Source organism: Bacillus rossius, chromosome 13, assembly GCF_032445375.1.
Source record: "Bacillus rossius redtenbacheri isolate Brsri chromosome 13, Brsri_v3, whole genome shotgun sequence".
In the NCBI taxonomy this organism is placed as follows: domain Eukaryota; kingdom Metazoa; phylum Arthropoda; class Insecta; order Phasmatodea; family Bacillidae; genus Bacillus; species Bacillus rossius.
The window spans coordinates 9,241,841-9,260,302 of record NC_086340.1 but is presented as its reverse complement, the minus strand read 5'-3'; the positions used below and the strand labels follow the sequence as shown (position 1 = coordinate 9,260,302).

At 42.2% G+C, this 18,462-nt stretch overlaps 1 protein-coding gene and 1 long non-coding RNA gene across 4 annotated transcripts in view; one reads left to right on the top strand and one right to left on the bottom strand.

Annotated features, from left to right (window-relative positions):
* The window catches only part of LOC134538209 (ETS-like protein pointed), a 506,080-nt gene that overhangs the window by 179,533 nt on the left and 308,085 nt on the right, over window positions 1-18,462 (top strand). The gene's annotated exons all lie outside the window — the stretch shown is intronic.
* LOC134538211 (uncharacterized) lies at window positions 1,825-17,290 on the bottom strand. The gene is made up of 2 exons (XR_010076107.1): window positions 17,151-17,290; window positions 1,825-2,137 (listed from the first exon to the last, which is right to left on the bottom strand). It is a non-coding gene; the product is annotated as an uncharacterized LOC134538211 (long non-coding RNA).

Genomic DNA, 18,462 nt, shown 5'->3' with positions numbered 1-18,462 from the left:
TATGCCATAAATTTGGAATTTAATTGCTTAATACAGGTTTCTTACTACATATTTATGTGTTTCCTCTCATTAACACCAAAGTAATACAGTCATAAAAAATGAATACGTATTTGTTACCCCAACGCGAAATTCGGTCGTTCTAGCTTGCTGTAGAATACACATAACTGTTCTTATCCGAGGGAGAACAAAAAAATTCTTTTTCGCCGAGTGCCGTGTGGTATCCAGTTATTACTTAAGCCCAAACGTGCAATTCCCCAATCATTTAGTGCATCTTAATCATCTCACGATTGGTTCATTGATGGAGGTTCTCGTTGGGATCTCGGGTCCGGTAATTTCCTGTGATCGTTTCCTGCCACACCTCCATTCAGCCGTTTAACAATTCTGCTTCGTGCTAGCGGGCCAGCCGGCATCCACTCTGCATGACCCCGGAAAATAAAAATTCACACAAACAAAAAAAAATCACTTATTAAACTCATTACGAGAACCCTGTATCATTTTTAAAATTAATTCGAAAGCCCGACACACATGAATTAATATTAAGTTTTTAAAATAATTCTTATTGTGTTGTATGTTTCTGTACAGTACAATAAATACAATATGAAGCTGGTGATGATAGTTAATATTTAATTATTTATAATTAATTATTTTATTCATCTCCCCCCCCCAAAAAAAAAATCCCTCCCAGGCACCCTCGAGCCAAGGAGATTGCCGCCATAGAGGAGAAAGAAACTCTTAATTGCCGATACTGAGACTATTTTTGGGCCCACCCGGTAGACAGTAGGTTTCATACAGTGTAAACTCTATATAGCGACACTTAACGGTCTGAGTATTTTTTGGCGTTATAGAGAGTGGTCGTCAAATGGAGAGAAATAAAGATATCAATTTACTATTCTATAATAATATGTTTACTAATATAGTATACATTTTACACACAAACATTATTATTCATACAAATAACAACACTTATTGCGTAAAGTCTGTTATCTTTGTCTGATGTTTTTTGCTGCTCCAATATTTTAACTGTATTTTCTTATATTTCTTATTTAAATTGTATTTTCTTTGTTTTTACATATTGTAGACACGGTAGAGCGGCTAAATCCAAAGCGTCTTTCAACATCACTTATCTTTCTCCCGCCTCTATTGAGCGTGTTAATAAAACGTTTTCGTCAATACACAAAGATTTTCGTTTACTCGCCATGTTTACAGTTCGAAAGTCTGTAAGCAACTTCGATAATAATAACGTGTAACAACTTATACAAAAACAAAAGACAAAATTTCTTAGAATCTCTGGTACGTCAGTCGAAGTAAACACGTGCTAGATAATACAACAACAAAACAGCAAACAAATGAACGTACACAGCTGCAGTTCTTATCAACTTCGGCAACTTAGAAAGTACTGCTTTATGATTTATAATGCCGTATTGTTGTCGTTAAATAGAGTGAGCGTGACGCTATATAGAGTGTATTATTGTATAGAAAACAAGGTAAACCAACCAAAGTCAAGCAATGTCGACGTTTTAAGGAGTTTGTCGTTAAATCGAGTGACGTTATAAAGAGTTTACACTGAATGTTACTAATATAGCTTTAATGATTGTGAAAAATAATGCATAAGCTGTTATCGGGCAAACAAACCAGTGAGATAAATTCACTTTATTTTGGTAGCCTCGTATTTTGTGGTGTAGCATACCAGAAATCTCTCATCTGCTGCTAATTTATGTATAAAATGATTTTTTATTTTAATCACCAAACAGCATTAAGTGTTTCTTGCACATTTTAAATCTCGGTCACCAAGAAATTAGTCGTCAAGTAATTAAATCAACATAATAAAAGTAACAATTTTTATTTGAACCTCCCGTCCGAGTTTTTTTTGCTAGTAGTTATGGGCCCGCCCAACAGATGTCGCGCAAGACAGGGTGTCAGTTTCCACTGTTAAGGAGTCGTCGCACTTGTGTGTGTATATATCTATGGTTGCCGCGGTTTCTCCGCTCCACTGGTCTCCCGCAGGTCGCGTGGGGCCCGGGGGCGATGTTCCCCTGGCGCCCTCGCGAGCTTCGCCCCTCGCCGCCAGGAGCGCCACTGTTCCGGCTTCCGGGGTCACCCCGCGGCCTCGCAGCGGCGCTCTGTGTTCCGTAGTTTCCTGGACAAAAATGTAGCACATTGTATTTTACGCGCCTTGCGTTTTTTTTAAATATAAGTATAAATTAGATCCAACGAGTCCCTGCTACTGTGTTGAAGCCACGACGTAAGTAATACGTGGTGACAGCACGACGAAAGCTTTCTTGCTCACCTGTGGTCGCGATAGCTGAAGCGACCATCTGTCAGGTTTCGTGTTATGTGCTCATCCCTTGGACACTCAGTACACACACTGGACACTAAATGAACACACAGTGCACATACAGGACACTAAATGAACCCACTGGACACTAAATGAACACACAGTAAACACACTGGACACTAAATGAATACACAATATACACACTGGACACTAAAGAACCCACAGTACACACTGGACACTAAATGAACACACAGCACACATAAAGGACACTAAATGAACCCACTGGACACTTAATGAACACAGTACACACACTGGACACTAAATGAACACACAGTACACTTACAGGACACTAAATGAACCCACTGGACACTAAATGAACACACAGTAAACACACTGGACACTAAATGAACACACAATATACACACTGGACACTAAAGAACCCACAGTACACACTGGACACTAAATGAACACACAGTACACATAAAGGACACTAAATGAACCCACTGGACACTTAATGAACACAGTACACACACTGGACACTAAATGAACACACAGTAAACACACTGGACACTAAATGAACACACAATATACACACTGGACACTAAAAAACCCACAGTACACACTGGACACTAAATGAACACACAGTACACATACAGGACACGTAATGGACGCACATTGCATCAAACATCCTTCTCATAACAAGCACACAAAACCAAATGCCCTTCAAATAAAAATATGATATGTTATTTTATTTTTAAAAAATAAATTCTGTCGTGTTTTACTATTCGTCTCGCTGGATCCTCTAACCTTCCTCGTCCTTTGTTTCCTACACGATCATTCTTCTTGTACGTGTCCACCTGCCCACCCTAAAATTTCTAAGCATTATCGCGAGGAATGTTAACTCATTATTATTGCAAACGAATGCAATATTTGTCACGTTAAGGGAGTTGTTTGTTTATTTTTTTTTAGTTAAAAAAAAGAACAAGAATTTTTTTTCTTGGATTTGGAGTTACTCTGTATAGTTTCCATTCTCGAGGTCACATCATGTGCACTATTATTGAGCATACGCCATTGAACAATTTTGCGAGTTTTTCTCCTGGAAGACAAGGACGGAGAATTTCGCTTTTGTCCTTACTCTGACCACGTGATAAGCCAATTGCTTTGCGGGAAAAAAAAATTGAGCAAGGAGTGCGACCCTTAACAGAGGCAACTGAAACCATGTCTTGCGCGACATCTGTTGGGTGGGCCCGTAACTACTACTCGGACGGGAGGTTCCTATCCAGAGAGTTAGGTTTATAATGCTAATTTAATACTTTACCAATAATTTTTTTCCTAACCTAACTAAAAACTAATTGTGTTCGGGAGCGGTCTGGGTTAGGGAGAGCTTTTAAGTGCGTCTCAGGCCGAAGCTAATTTGCCTCAAGGGTCCAGAAAACATATAAAAAATTACGATAGTATTTTTAAAAAAAAAAATTCTTTCTAAGGCATTACTTATTTGTACAAGTTTAAACATTTATACTTATATACTGAAGTTTTTTTTATAAATGCATGTCATAAGTCTATTTTTTTCCCTCGGAGATTGACTCGCGAAGCAATCTACGACGGCAGTGCTGAGATTTCATTCAAAGCACAGGTTAAGAATACGTAGCTACCTAGAAACATGATTCGTTACGTTAAAGTGGCAGAGACAGTGGTAATTACCGACAGAAGAGAGAAGGAAAAAAAAAAAGACTGACGGGGAGATTTGCGCTCCGGACACGGAACCATCTCGTCGTCTCGAACACAGCGACCCGAGGGCTCGACGGCCGCGTGTGTTCGCCTCGGCGCGCCCCGGGTGCAGGTTTCTGTTCGCTGCGACGCGGGCAGGGAGGAGCTACGGGGGAAGCCTGCGATGTACATTCTGTATTGCACAGATCCGAACAAGCCCGAATATCTACCTTCGGCCAACGTCGGCATTAAAATCATTTGACAGTATTTTTAATGTAAGCTATGCTAACCTAACATAACCAACCGTCCACAATTTCGTAAAGTGATAAACAAAACAAAACAACTGACGAAGTTGGCCGAAGGTAGATATTCGGGCTTGTTCGGGTCTGTGCAATACAGAATGTACATCATAGTAGGGGCTCTTCGAGCTGCGGTGCCCGCACGTTAACGCGAAACGTGTTTTCTGGAAAGCTGACTGCCGCCGCGGAAGAACAAAAGACCGTAGGAACGAAATAAGGAATTAAAAAAAAAAAGTAAACAACAGGACGAAGCATTAATTTTCTCTGTTCGTGCGGGCCGGAGGGGGGGGGGGGAGAAGAAGGGGTTCGCTTATTCGATTCCTGCAAGAAAGAAGCAACTCGTAGTAATCATTTTTGCAAGGCGCCCGTTGTTCCACGCCCAATTACGGTTCGATCAACAAACAAAAAAAAAACTTTTTTTTTTTTTTTAAATATTCCTTTTGGTTCCCTCATCTCTGCCATCCGACCTCCTGCTTGGCGGTTAAGTTTGTTACGTCGAACCTCCTCTCTCCCCCTTCCCCCCCCCCACCCTTTTAATTTTTTTCCCCCTCCCGAAGAGTGTGTCGCGGTTGGTGGCACCACGAGGCCTCCTCCACTAATGCGATTACACGCAAATCAAGTTGTAAGTGGCTGTCCCTGACGTGACCCCATCCCCCCCCTCCCCCCCCCCCCTAACAGCAACTCTGCGGCGAGCTCCTTTTGTTTCGCGCGGGCACCCGCACTAACAAGGGCAGGTAATGCAATCACGGCTCCCCCCCTGTTAAAAGCTCCAGAAAGTCGACGCGCATATTTTTTTTTGCCCCCGGGGCCTCTTGCCTCCGCACCTGAGCGCGGCGCCCCGCGCTCTGGCAACTACAACTCCGCTGCTCCGAACTCCTCCCCCCCGCCGCCGGAGTCGAGCACGAGGGAGCATGGCAGCCGCGTGGGAAACCACGGCAGTCACAAACACAACTCCCCACCAGTATCCAGTAACTGACCAAACGCAAATGCGGACAGCAATGACCGAATTCCAGCCCGCTGCTTAATAGTACACCTTCTTGTGTGTGTGTGTGTGTCTATATATATATATATATATAGCATACATATTTCATAATTAGCTGGAAAAGTTGACTTTTTTAACTTTTTTTTTTTTTTTGCTGTATGGATAAGGAGAACCAAATGGCATAAACAACTGGACATTTTTGTTCTTAAAGGCAAATGCTGGTGGGTAGTGCGTGGTAGGGTTTAAAATTTATTCAAAAAATTATATTTTATTTTATTTACGTGAACAAAAAAGTCTGATGATAAAAAGCCAAGAAAAATTAAGTAATTTTTTTTTAAGAAATTAAATTACATCACATAACAGCAAGTAAAATTGACTTCAAACCTAAAAAGTTCCTGTTTTTTATTCTATTTCGTTCTCCTTATCCATACAGCATAAAAATGTTGAAAATGCAACTTTGCCAAGTAATTATGCAAAAAGGTATGTGATGAATGAATATATATACACTCATTAATTTTGTAGAATTTCAGCTACTATGAAAGTCGACAAGTTTAGATAAAGACCTGAGGCGGGACATACGCCCTTAAGGGGTCCGCCTACCTGGTCACACAGACGGTGTGCAGAGCTTCAGGAAAAACAACGCGATTTCAAAACTACTCAAGATATCCGAGTGGGGCCTATTTACGAATAGCATTTAAGAGTTCGCTGAGGACCTAAAAGTACTTTTAATTTCGGAAAAAGTTTTTAAACTGTATTTTTAGAAGCGTTAAAATGCCTAAAACGCGTGTTTTCAGAGTAATTTTTTGGCATAAAACAATCAGTACAGATTCTTGAAAGTACTTAAGGGGCTTGCATAACACCTTTATCTTCATTTCTCCGCCATATAATGTTACGGTCACCGCTCAAATTTCACAGTTATCTTGTGACGACGAGACGAATGCGCGCCAGTTCAGAGACTTGCGCTTAGAGGCTATACCGCGCTGGAAGCACCAGCGAGCGTCGCGCTTATCATCCCGCCTCACTAACACACATACACCCCTGACGAGGCGGGCCCCTTAAGAGAACAGGAAGAGCTAGTCATGACATCAAGTACTGCCCCTCCTAGCACATGATGCAGACTACTCCCCTCCGGCCTGGCTGAAACCCACTCCTCGAACACCCTGTGCTATGAGCCGATTGGGAAGGGGGGCGGGGGGGGGGGGGAGGTAAGTGCACGTGATTTGTTCCCAAACGGCGTGCCTCTGAGTTCCGCGCCGCTGCCCAGGCCAGTTGGCTGTCCAGTAGTTTACCAGTATTTAAAAAAAAAACAGTAAAACAAATACTTATAATAGAATATCCTACCTACTCTCTGAAGGAATTATTTAATTATTGATTGATAATAGAGAAATTGAACTGTTAATTTGTTGAATGGACTTTGTGATAACAGCTGCTTCATGTTTTTGCATAAAGTATCAAGTATCACTACACAGTTACAAATTGTGTAACATGTTCTGTAATTTTTTTAATTGTAAATTGCATCATGTAAAAATTAATGTTTGCACATACATATTTGCATGTAAAAGGGAACTACACGTATAATGTGACATGTTCTATATCCCGGAGCCCCTTGACTCCGTGTGGGATCAACGGAGCAGAAATACAAAATATGTAAAATAAAATAAGTTGTCCAGTTGACACCGTGACAATGTGCAACTTCCCTGCCAGGATCGGGACACCTCTAGCCCGTGACGCGTGTAGAGCTCTGTGACAAGGGGAGTTTATTTGGGAGATTATTTCTTTATCGGAGTCCCGCGCTAAGCACTGGAAGTTGTCTAGCAGGTGGGGATGTTGTTTCGGGAAGTTTGGGACCAGTTGCCCGGGGCACTTTGCCGCTCTGTTGGACAACGCGGCGTGTGTATGCAGGTGTGTACTGCATAGGAGGGACCGGAAAAATTCGCGGGTTCGATGACCTGCAGGATGAACTCCACAGTTCTACGTAAACTCGGTCAAATGCCACCCACTCACTGGCTGCTGTTCTTGTGAGACGTTCCAGCGTAGCAGCCTGTGATTCGATAAAGCTTTTGGTCGGGTGTTTCTCACACTGGCCCAAGAGTCATCCGGGTGAGTTGTGAGCAAAATAGCAGAGGCGCAGCACTGAGGTAATAACGGTTTGTATTTTAGCCTGTCGCAGAAATGAAATAGCGAATTTTTTTCCCGGTCTCTAGCTAATGCATAAGTCAGTGGGTTGGGAGAGAGGGAGACAAAGAGGCGAGGTCGAACTGCGGCCGTAGTTTTATTTGTTCGCTCAGCGGTGGAACTGCTTGTCTCGGGGGGGCGATACGAAAGGAAGGGGGTTATCCCGGGTGAGGAAGGTGGAGGTGGAGGGGAGGACTCGTGTGGCCGTCCAAGGCCAGCCGCGTGATGGATGCGCCCGGTAGCCGGGGTCAGCTCATTGTTCTCACCGGGGCGACCTCCTAGCCGCCGTCGGCGACTACCGTGTGCACCAGGTGTCGCTGAGCAGTCCAGGACATGGCACTAACCCGTCAGCAATTTGCCCGAAGCTGAATTTTTGCGTAGAGGTGGAGTTTTGCTGGGTAAATTATTTTTTATTTGATAGTCTATACCTAAAGGAAGGTACCTATCTATCAGCTCTATCGTTAACCAACGGCCAAAGTATCCGAGAAAATTTTTTTTTTTTTTTTTTGTGAAATACTCCGTGGAAACCACACATTGGAGGCTTTGGGAGGACCTGGGACAACCTGTACGATAGTTAGCTGGGTAATTAATTTTTTTTATTTGATAGTCTAACCTGTAGGAAGGTACCTATGTATCAGCTCTATCGGTACCAACGGCCTAAGTATCCGAAAAAAAATTTTTTTTGTGATATACTCCGTGGAAACCATACATTGGAGACTTTGTGAGGACCTGGGACTACCTGTACGATAGTTTGCTCGGTAATTAATCTCTTATTTGATAGTCTATACCTGTAGGAAGGTACCTATATATCAGCTCTATCGGTACCAACGGCCAAAGTATACGAAAAAAAAAATTTTTTTGTGATATACTTCATGAAAACCACACATTGGAGGCTTTGGGAGGATCTGGGACAACCTGTACGATAGGTTGCTCGGTAATTAATCTCTTATTTGATAGTCTATACCTGTAGGAAGGTACCTATCTATCAGCTCTATCGGTACCAACGGCCAAAGTGTCCGCCGTAGACCTTGTGCGTATCAATTTAACTATAAAAAAATTATGAAATGATGGACCGAAGGTTTTGGAAAGAAAAAAAAATATTATTTAAAAGGTGGAAAAAGGGGAAATATTGGATCTCACGGTAGGGAATTTCATATGTTGGTAAGTTGAAGCTTTGCAGTGCTGCGACAGGTTGACTGTTGGGCAAATTCAAAGGTAGTGGCCGGTGACACGTGGACGTACATCTAGTAACTGATTTTATATATTCGTGTATTCCATTTTGCCAGAAAGATCTCAAATTGTATTAGGTAATTCCTTTGTGTTAGCTTAGATGTATCAAAGAACTCAATACAGCATATTCTTTAATAATAATTTTTTTAATAAGTATAGCGTGGGTAAATGTTTGTATATTACAATAGACATGTGTGTATATCGGAAAATTTTGATATTTTCAGGTCGATATTTTATCGGCATCGATATAATTGATCTGATGTTTCGATGTGCTCGTAAGTTTTGCCGCCCCGAGCTTGGTGGGTGAGTGGAGAGGGGGGTTGTGCTTGTGGAGGGGTTGGGGGTGGTAGGGGGAGGGAGGGGAAGTCTTCTTTTCACAGACGAGAGAGCCAAACTACCGATCGTGCATCTTCGGGGTATTTTTTTTTTGTTCATTGTAAATAAATATGGAGGTGTTGATAAAAGGATACTAATGGTCAATCAGGTTAGGTTAGCTACATTATAAATACTTTAAAACATTTTGGACGGTTGATTTGGTTAGGATAGCTATATTAAAGATACGGAAAAAAACCCATGAACTTCGGGGAACTTCGGGTTTTGGCTCTCTCGTCTGTGAAAAGAAGGCTGCCCCCGGGGGGGGGGGGGGGGAGTAGCGGATACAAGGCGACGCCAGCGCCGCGGCCGGAAGAAGGAAAACTGCCCGATCGCTGGAACCTGTTCTCGGCAAATAGAGCGCGCAATGTTCCAGTGTTTCCGGTCGCAGCAGGTATTCGGCGCGGCCACCACTAGAACAAGGGCACATCCGGGGGGGGGGGGGGGGGGAGAGGTTTTTTTTTCAGCCGGCACCCTTTCAAAGTCGGAGGAAAAATACATGAAAAACAACGAACGGGTTTTCCGCGAGCAAGGAAATTCAAAACAGATCGCCAGAGCCATGCACTTCACGCGAAAATATTCTCAAACCATTTTGAGCGTCAAAAAAAAAACATGGTAGCACTGTCTGTGTTTCGTGATTGGCCGGGTTTATTTAGTCAGCCCACCAATCGTAGCCGTCCGTTGAGAAAGAAAATGCATCCTGAATGGCCGGGAAAAAAAAATTAGAACAATGGCTTCTCTTGCAGACGGCCGATAATCACAAGGGAACAATCGCTAGCGCGGGCAAACCTTAATTGCAGTCTAATGAGGTATCAGATTATTTTGCAAAAAAAAAAAAAAACCTTGCCCCCTTCTAATCGTAACAGTATTGATGGTTTTCTTTTTCTTTATTGCTTATTGTTTATTATTAAATGACACTGTAGATTCTTCTCGCTCATCAAAGAGATTGAATTCCGAAAAAGCAGATTCTTTCTGTTTCTGCTGGATACGCCCCTAGGCTCGAAGCTGCTCTACCGCGCCACCCCAGACTGCCGCACACTTAACGTGTACAAGACGCTAATCGCTGATGAACCTGCGTCGCATTATTGTTTGGCAATAGTCTTCACTCTTTCTGAAGGCCAACACGTGTTACTCAATACTACATTTTTCAAATTTATCAATGTATTGTATGTTCCGTTCAGTTACTAATAAATAAAATGTGGCATTTGATGAAGTACTGAAAAATAAGTCTTATAAAAACCTAATCTATCTGAAAGTAATTACTATAGAAAAAATAGCTCAAATGGCTCAAAGGCTACATACAAATAAAAATAATGTATGTGCTTTTAAATCATATACTTCAGTGATTGATATTGAATACTGGTCCATATAGCTAAAATTTATCTCGATTATTTTACAAAATAAAAAATTAATATTATGCACGTGTTTATATTAGACTCCCATATTGAATACTGACTATTTATTAGTTATTTTCATTGAATTTATACTTTACCAACGTATAGCAGCACCATCGCACAAAAATTAATTTTCTCAGGTACTTTTTAATTTGCGATTATTTCTTGTTATGGCCATCAAATTTTCCAAATGTATCCTAACATACTTAGTTTCGCTATCATAAAGTTTCATTTGGCACACCAACACGCTTGTTACGTTCCCCAGTGATGACAAAAATGACTATATACGAGTCAATGGCGCCAGACGCGGGTCCGCCATCTGGACGAAATCAACGAAAAAGTGAGCTCTGCGCATGCGCGGAATTTGGGGAACAGATCAGCAATGGACAGGAGACCCAAATCAGTTCCCTAACAATAAAAGACTGGCCGTGTCCTATCGTGCACTAGGAATACGGTTATGGTACAAGTGTAGCATATTCAATACCTAAACTGTTATTTTTGTCCCTTGGAATATCAGCCAAAGTCCGACCCAGGCCGAAACATATACGCTTATTCATGAATGGTTTCAACCATGCTGGAAGGGTGGCATGCTTCGTGTGCTTTGATCGGGCGTTGGCCAGCCAAGGCCAATGTCTTAACTCTTAAGACTGTATCTAGTAACAGCTAAAACCAGCATGGACACAGGGAAACCCCCCTGGGCTCAGCCATGCATTAAGAGTGCAGGAGTGTCGGCGAGGCGGGATGATAAGCGCGACGCTCGCTGGTGCTTCTAGCGCGGTGTCGCCTCTGGACTGGCGCGCAGTCTTCTCGTCGTGCACAGGATAACTACGAAATTTTGATCGGTGACCGTAACATTACACCGCGGAGAAATGAAAAAATAAAAGGTGTGATGTGCTTCTTTTTTTAAAAGGAAGATGTATCGGTTACTCTATTAAAAACATGCCTTTTTTAGTGATTTTCTCTCTTCTGAAAACACAGTTTAATAACTTGATCCGGGAACGAAATACTTTCTTTTTCGTCCCTCGGCGAATGCTTGGATGCTCGTGTATGTTGCAAGTTTTCTCCTGGAGGTGTGCTGCCAGCCATCGGCGTAGCTGTGTTCATAAAGTTGGCCGGGGGAGGGGGTAACAAATAATGATTTTGACGTCATGTAAACCCATTCCCCTCTTACCTACTAAGACGGGGGGGGGGGGGTCCGGGGGTCCTCCACCGGAAAATTTCGATTTTAAAAGTGCAAAATAGCGCTTTTTAAGCAGTTTTTGTATCCAACCGTTGGATACATCGATGTTAAAATTATTATTGTTTCCTTAAGATAAAAATATGACGAGTGAAGAAATTACAGATAAAGTTGGGCAGAATAATGTTATGAAATAAAAATTATCACGGTCTAGAAAGTTGGGGGGGGGGGGTACAGTCCCCTCCACCCAAAAGGTTCAGGTGGACACGTCCCCCCTGCCCCCCCCCCCAGGTTCCTACGCCCCTGGCCTGCCACCGCGCATCGCGGCATCGCATCGCCTGGCGCCGGCGGCCCCTGCAGACGGGCTCTTCAGAGGTCGGCGGATGTGCCCGGGGCGTGACAAGAGCAGGGGGGCGGGGGGGGGGGGGGCGGGAAACAAGCAGGTTCGGCGAGGCCTGGCGTCCAGGAAGCGTCTCTCCCCGTCGGAGCGGCGTGTGTGTGTGTGTGTGTGTGGGTAGTGGAGGGGAGGTCAGCTAGGCGGCACTCGCTTGCCCGCGGGGCATCCAGGCGCGAGGCGCATGAATGAACCCGTGACGTCACGCTTCCTGCCGGCCTCTCATCTGCTTGTCGGGGAGGGAGGAGGAGGGGGGTTTTTGGTCCCCGACGCCGGTCATCGCGAAGCTTCCGGCGAACTACGTCTTCACTTGTTTTCAACACACGTGCTTTTTTTTTTAACGCGAAAATTGTTGGGATCATGAAGGGAGTGAGGGAGTGGCGTTAACTGCAATTGGAGAGACCGGAAAAAAATTCGCGGATTAATTTCACGACATGATAGGATCCACATTAAATTGGTTATAAATGGTATTTATACTAACTATGTTCTTCATTAATGGTTTTTATGAACTTAAAGGCAAATTTTTATGTCAGTCTTAGCCTGTAAAAGCATTAAATCGTGTGGTAGACTGTTTTTTATTTACCATTCGTTCGTAGCATTTGTCTTAAAAATTATTATTTTTAGTTTGTAATTTATAACTCAATAAAATTTAGCTTTAGCCATTTGAAGAATGATAATGTAACTGTCCATACCCTCAAATCTCCTGTTGTGCTTTAAAAAATCACGTATAAATTAAGTATTTTTAAAAACGTTTTGACATAACTTTCATTTTTGGTCCCTTTTGCTGTTTCCCGCTCTTATCGGTTAGTGAAACACGTTTGATGTTAACTACATTATAGCTTACTGCTGCTACCACTGCTACTTGTTTTGTAAGGTTTAAGCATCGTTTCGCACATAACTCACTAGTTATTGGTTGGTAGGAGGAAACCAAACCAGATACTCCAAGATTTATATATGCTTTAATTAGTGGACGCCAGTACCGCTCAAGGTTACCAACTTTTATTTAGTTTCGCTTCGCCTCAGGCACGAATGATCATGTGATAGCCACCAGGCAGGGAAGACACACACGTACACACATACACACCTATATATATATACAAACACACACTGCAGTACCCAGCGTTTCCCGGGCTGAACACAGGATGACGTGTTGTCCGCGAGTTAAAACAAAATGGATAGCGCTATATAACAGTGTGGTGGACATTAGAGAAATGACACACAATTATACTGTTTGCACATGTCTTTGACCTACGAATTTCTGTTTACGCAATTTTTTTTACATAATGGAAAAGATAATAGAATATTAAACTTTTACTTTGATTTGTTTGATTATTCTTATTAATGTGGGCATTTAATACTGGAAAGCTACTCAGGGAACGTTTTACAAATAATTTTTAACTATTGGAGGTATTGGGACAACACAAGTATATACCTGGCCTTTCCCTGGCTAAACCATCGTTGGGAGCTGATTTCCGGAAAACCCCGCTCTCAGTTGATGGCAGTGTAATTTTAAAGAAAATTACTGCCGATTTTCAAGCCTGTAGGACATTTACTTTAAAAACGGGAAATATTCGTCTTCAACGCCTCCGCTAAATTTTAACGGAGATGAAGAATGCATGAACATGTAATAGCCGTTGCCGTGGAGTCGAAGGAAGCATCAACAATGCAACATTCGTTTTCTATCAAAAACGGGAATTTTAATCTGTAAGCTATCCCCCATCAACAACCCTTCGTTATAAATTAGTTTTCTAAAATAATGAAATACGTGTTATTTTTATTTCTTTTGAAGAATATATTTACAAAATTTCATCATCGTAACTTAAATATTTATTTTTCCTTCATGCAAACTTTACCACCCCATTTCAAGCCTTAAGGGATGGAATTTAAAAAAAACTATTTCCTTGGTGCTTCCGTAGGGTTCTTAAAAATATTTCCTCCGAGTTTAAAATCTGTAGGTCCACCGGTTGTCTGTCAGTGTTAGAGTTTCATTAAGTAGATATTGTTTCATAAATAACTTATCTTAATATTTATATATATAAATCCAGTGTCCTGATGTTTGTTCCCAGTGAACTCTTCACGAAGTCAACTGATTTCAATGAAAATAGTAATTTTTTCCAACTTGAGAGATAGGATAGTTTTTATTTCGATTAATGGTCTTAATAATTTATAATTAATAATAAATAATAAATAACCGATCGCCATGGGTAAACAAAAAATCATAGATCATGAACATACAAACAGTAATTGTGTGACATTTCTCTATGTCCAACACACTGTCATATAGCACTATCCAGTTTGCTTCAACTCGCAGACAATAAAGATCCATGCGTTTGGCCGGGGCAACGCCGGGTACTGCAGCTAGTAATAGTTGTGTGATGGGGTTTATAGCGAAACAGGAACTCTGCAGAAGCGGGACGCTACTCTCTGTAAGAGCGGATGGTCGCCGTGTCCACTGACTCAAGTCGGCCGCCCTACTGACCCTGATCGCAGCGGTGCTGCCCCTAGCGGCCGCGGCGGGCGACAAGCCTCGGGCACACTCGGAAATGGCGTTTTTTTTCCCCATCTGCCAAGGCCAGTAATCACGTGTTTCCTGCTGTTCGTCGTAGCCGTCTCTCTCTTTTTTTCATCTTCACCCTCGTAGCAGCCTCGAGAAAGTGTTACCGTGCTACCCTGCGAACCTGTAGGAAGTTGTTTTTTCCGTGGTGATTTTTCAAACACGGTTAGACTTCCGATAGTCCGGCATCTCCGACGAGCGGTGAACGCCCGATGTTCCGGCACCAGTTGAGTCAACTAAAGCGCACTTAATTTTTTTTTTGACGTGACACGCAAATTGTACCGTTACGCTCATTGTACGCTAGCGCCGCATCTATCTCTCTTCCACTCGATTGGAACAACCATCGATTTGACTTTTTCGAGGCACATTAATTTTAAAACACTCCCATTCGTTTCCTACTTTTCCTATCATCGTCCTATCCTTAACAGAATAACACAGATTGGAAGAAGTTAAATAGCAAACATGTATAAAAGTTATAGTTAAAATAATCTCTTCGTTAAATTAATAAACATATTTGAATTAACGAGTGCAAATAAAATTAATATTTATCAATTAAATTGTACAATTTCATTTCACTCCTTATTTGTATCCATACAAAATAGTGATAATTCAATAAAAATGATTCAATTTTATCCATAAAAGTATGCAATAATTTCATCAATGTTTTGTTATGACGTTGTCACGTTAAACTATCGTCCGTAAACCGACTTTACAGACAACCAATTTTTTTTTTTTGCTCGCCGAAGTATTTAGTTGTTGGTCCCCGAACCACCTGGCTGCCCCTGCTCGGTGTTACAAAACTGGAGTTACGCTTCGCGGGTCGCAGGAATCGAACCCGCAACGTCAGCGACGAAGACCTGTTAGGATCGTAAAGCGAGGCGTGGGACTCGGTGCAGGAACAAACCCAGGAGATACCTGTCACGCCGGAAGTGAGTGCAGGAAGTGTCGGATCGGTGGGCGAGGCAACCTGTTTGTTGGCGCCTGTGCATGTAAATCAAAACAACGTTGAGTAACTCCCGTGGTGGCAGGGAGGGTGGGGGGGAGGCTGTCACCGTGGGAATCTGACGTCGAGATGGGGATTTCGGGTCGCAGCATCGTCGTCTCTGGACCCGTGTGGCGACAAGGGGTAAATGACCTTGCCCTGGAGTCTCCCCGTAGTATTTCGGGGGGAGCAGATTGTTCTACCACCACTACCACCTTCTTCCCCCCCACCTCCCTTCTTCCTAGTAGTATGTGGTCAGCTGACCCCAGGCGCGTCCAGTCCCCCATTCATGGCGCCTCCCAGCAGCCGTCAGGATGGACGCACTGTGTCCACCGCACGCTCAGCTGATCCGTCATCGCACCAACACTGTTCAACTCGTATTCTTTTGCTTTTTTTCAGGGAAAAGACACATGTTCCTGAGCTTTAATTTCTGCTACGGCACTGTTTGCGTTTTTTTTCCTTCTTCGACCGGTTGATTTAATATAAATCATGTTTTTACAATAACCACATCAGAACTTTATATACTTATATAACAAATTAGGTATAAGAGCACTGAGTGCTGGAGTGTCCTGTTGTCATACCAAAAAGGTAAAGTGTACAAAATGTGACAATAAAAACCTATTCAATTGAATTGACCGGTTGATATCCGTAACCAAACAGAGACATCAACGAACAACATTCATTTTTCTTCAGGCCAATTTTCTACATATAATGTAGAAAGCAGAGGAAGCAGACTTTTGATGGAATTCGTGCTTATTTTTTTTAAGGGTTAGTTTAGTTTGGTTTAGTTAACTTTAGTTTTGTAAATTGACATTATTTATTTTAGTGAGAATACAATTATTCTTTCTTTGTGTCAAATAAAAAATACAATTATTTTCTGTTGAATATAGAGTTTTCGCTGGTCCTACCTTGACGTGAAATTTCAATCAGTTTTTTTTACACCTGGCCTACAGTGATACTATGTTTGGTAACGATTTATACATTAACAACCGATATATTTGTTTTTTTATTGTCACATATTTTTTGATTTGTTTTAGTCACATGGTACCGAATTTTACTAAGACCTGGTTTTACAGTTTGGTAGGTAATTATAAGCATACATTTTACATGTCAATGAAATATAGTAGTTATTTTCTTGGCTAATATCACGATAATGTAAGTCAACTTAATTAGAGGTATAAGGTAAACGGCAATGTCTTACCTCACATGGTTTTGCGCTGAGGCTCCAGGCTTATCCTCACACGCCAAGTTCGTTATTGCTACCAAAATTGTCGGTAGTCCCACACTGTAATATCTAAAGTATTTGTCACTGTCAGGTAAATCAAAGGAATGAACTAGGTATCCGTGCTTAAGGTAGTACGTTTGTATAATTATATTTCTTTTCAAGTCCGGAACGTTACATGAACGAAATATAAATAAAACAGTGCTTCAGTATCTGGCGACGTGTACCGCGTTGTTTGTTTTCAAGGTTGGTAGTTGAATTCACCGTCGAAACGAATGAAATCAGTGATGAAATAAGTGAAACACGGCCACTGGATGAATGACGTTAATTCGTGTGCTTTAGGTGAATAAGTTTGAAACAGATCTGTAACTGTGTTTCACTACTTACAGGAACGGTAATAGATGCCAGTGTAGGTCGCTGTGTAGTGGAGGGCGAGAAGCTGTGTTCCGCCAGCGATGCAGAGAAGTAGCCGCATGTTGTTTGTTGTGCTGTGTTGTCCTGGCGCGGTGTTGCTCGGTGGTCGCTCTGCCCCCTCCCCCCCCCCCTCTACAACCTAACACCAGAGATAACACCTCGGCGCCGGAACGGGATGCGGCCGCGGGGCAGCGACGTGAACACACTTCCTCCGCGGTGAGGAAACGTCCACGTTGTTTCCAAACAAAACACGCGCTTCTTTGTGCTCGTGGTTGCAGCTCGGCGATTGCGCCGTCGACCGACCGACCGCTCTCGGCGCCTCCAGAAGGTAACAAAACACCGTAACTGCTCCCTGATGATGGCGACTGCTATGTCGACCGAAACGTCGGTGAATTATTCGCCAAGGACGCGGCTATAACCCAAAAGCCGAGCTACTTCTGACAATGACCGTGAAAGGCTGCGAACATTATTATTAATTTTTTTAAACTGAATCTTCTTTACAGCCTGATAGAGTACGTTTAGGTGATGACTGTCATCAGAGCGTAAAGGGAGTGTAAAGCTTTAAATGCTACGAAAAAGTTCAACGGTCAGGAGTGGGGCGCTCGATGACATTTTCTCATTAGATCACGCTTGCATATTTTCGCATCATATCTTTCGCATTCTCATACTTGCACACATTCAAGTTTAATTTTTTTATATTCTCCAAGTGTGTCCTTCAATCGCATACCGAAAATAACACTGCCCACGGTAATTTTTGATTCGTATCCAATATGTCGATTTTGTATAACGGTGAATTTGTTGTAGACGTAAATTTGTTACTATTACACGGATTAGTAATATAATCGCTATGAATCAACAAGATGTGGAAAAGGTCAGTTAACTCAAAGTTAAGGAATTGCTGCTTGCGTAACTGGGAGTAGGTGTACACAGAACAATGAACATGTTCATACTTTTGTAGTTCACGAGCAGAGAATTGTTAGACGGATCACATAATCTAAATTCAGAATACGTTTATTTTTCGAGGTTATGAAAACAGATACAGCGGAATATTGCCGACGCGCCTTGAATGACAATACAGTTTACCTTTAATCACAAGTAAATACATACAGATTTCATACAGCTAGAATGATGTAAACCGAGCAAAATCTAACTCTCGTCTTTTTTAGCCAAAATGTCATGTGAACAAAGGCCTCAGAAATACAGGAAAAATTTTTTGCATCGCGAGCGCTATACAATAACTTGTTCATCAGGATTACATTTTGTTATTACGGTTATAAAAATTAAG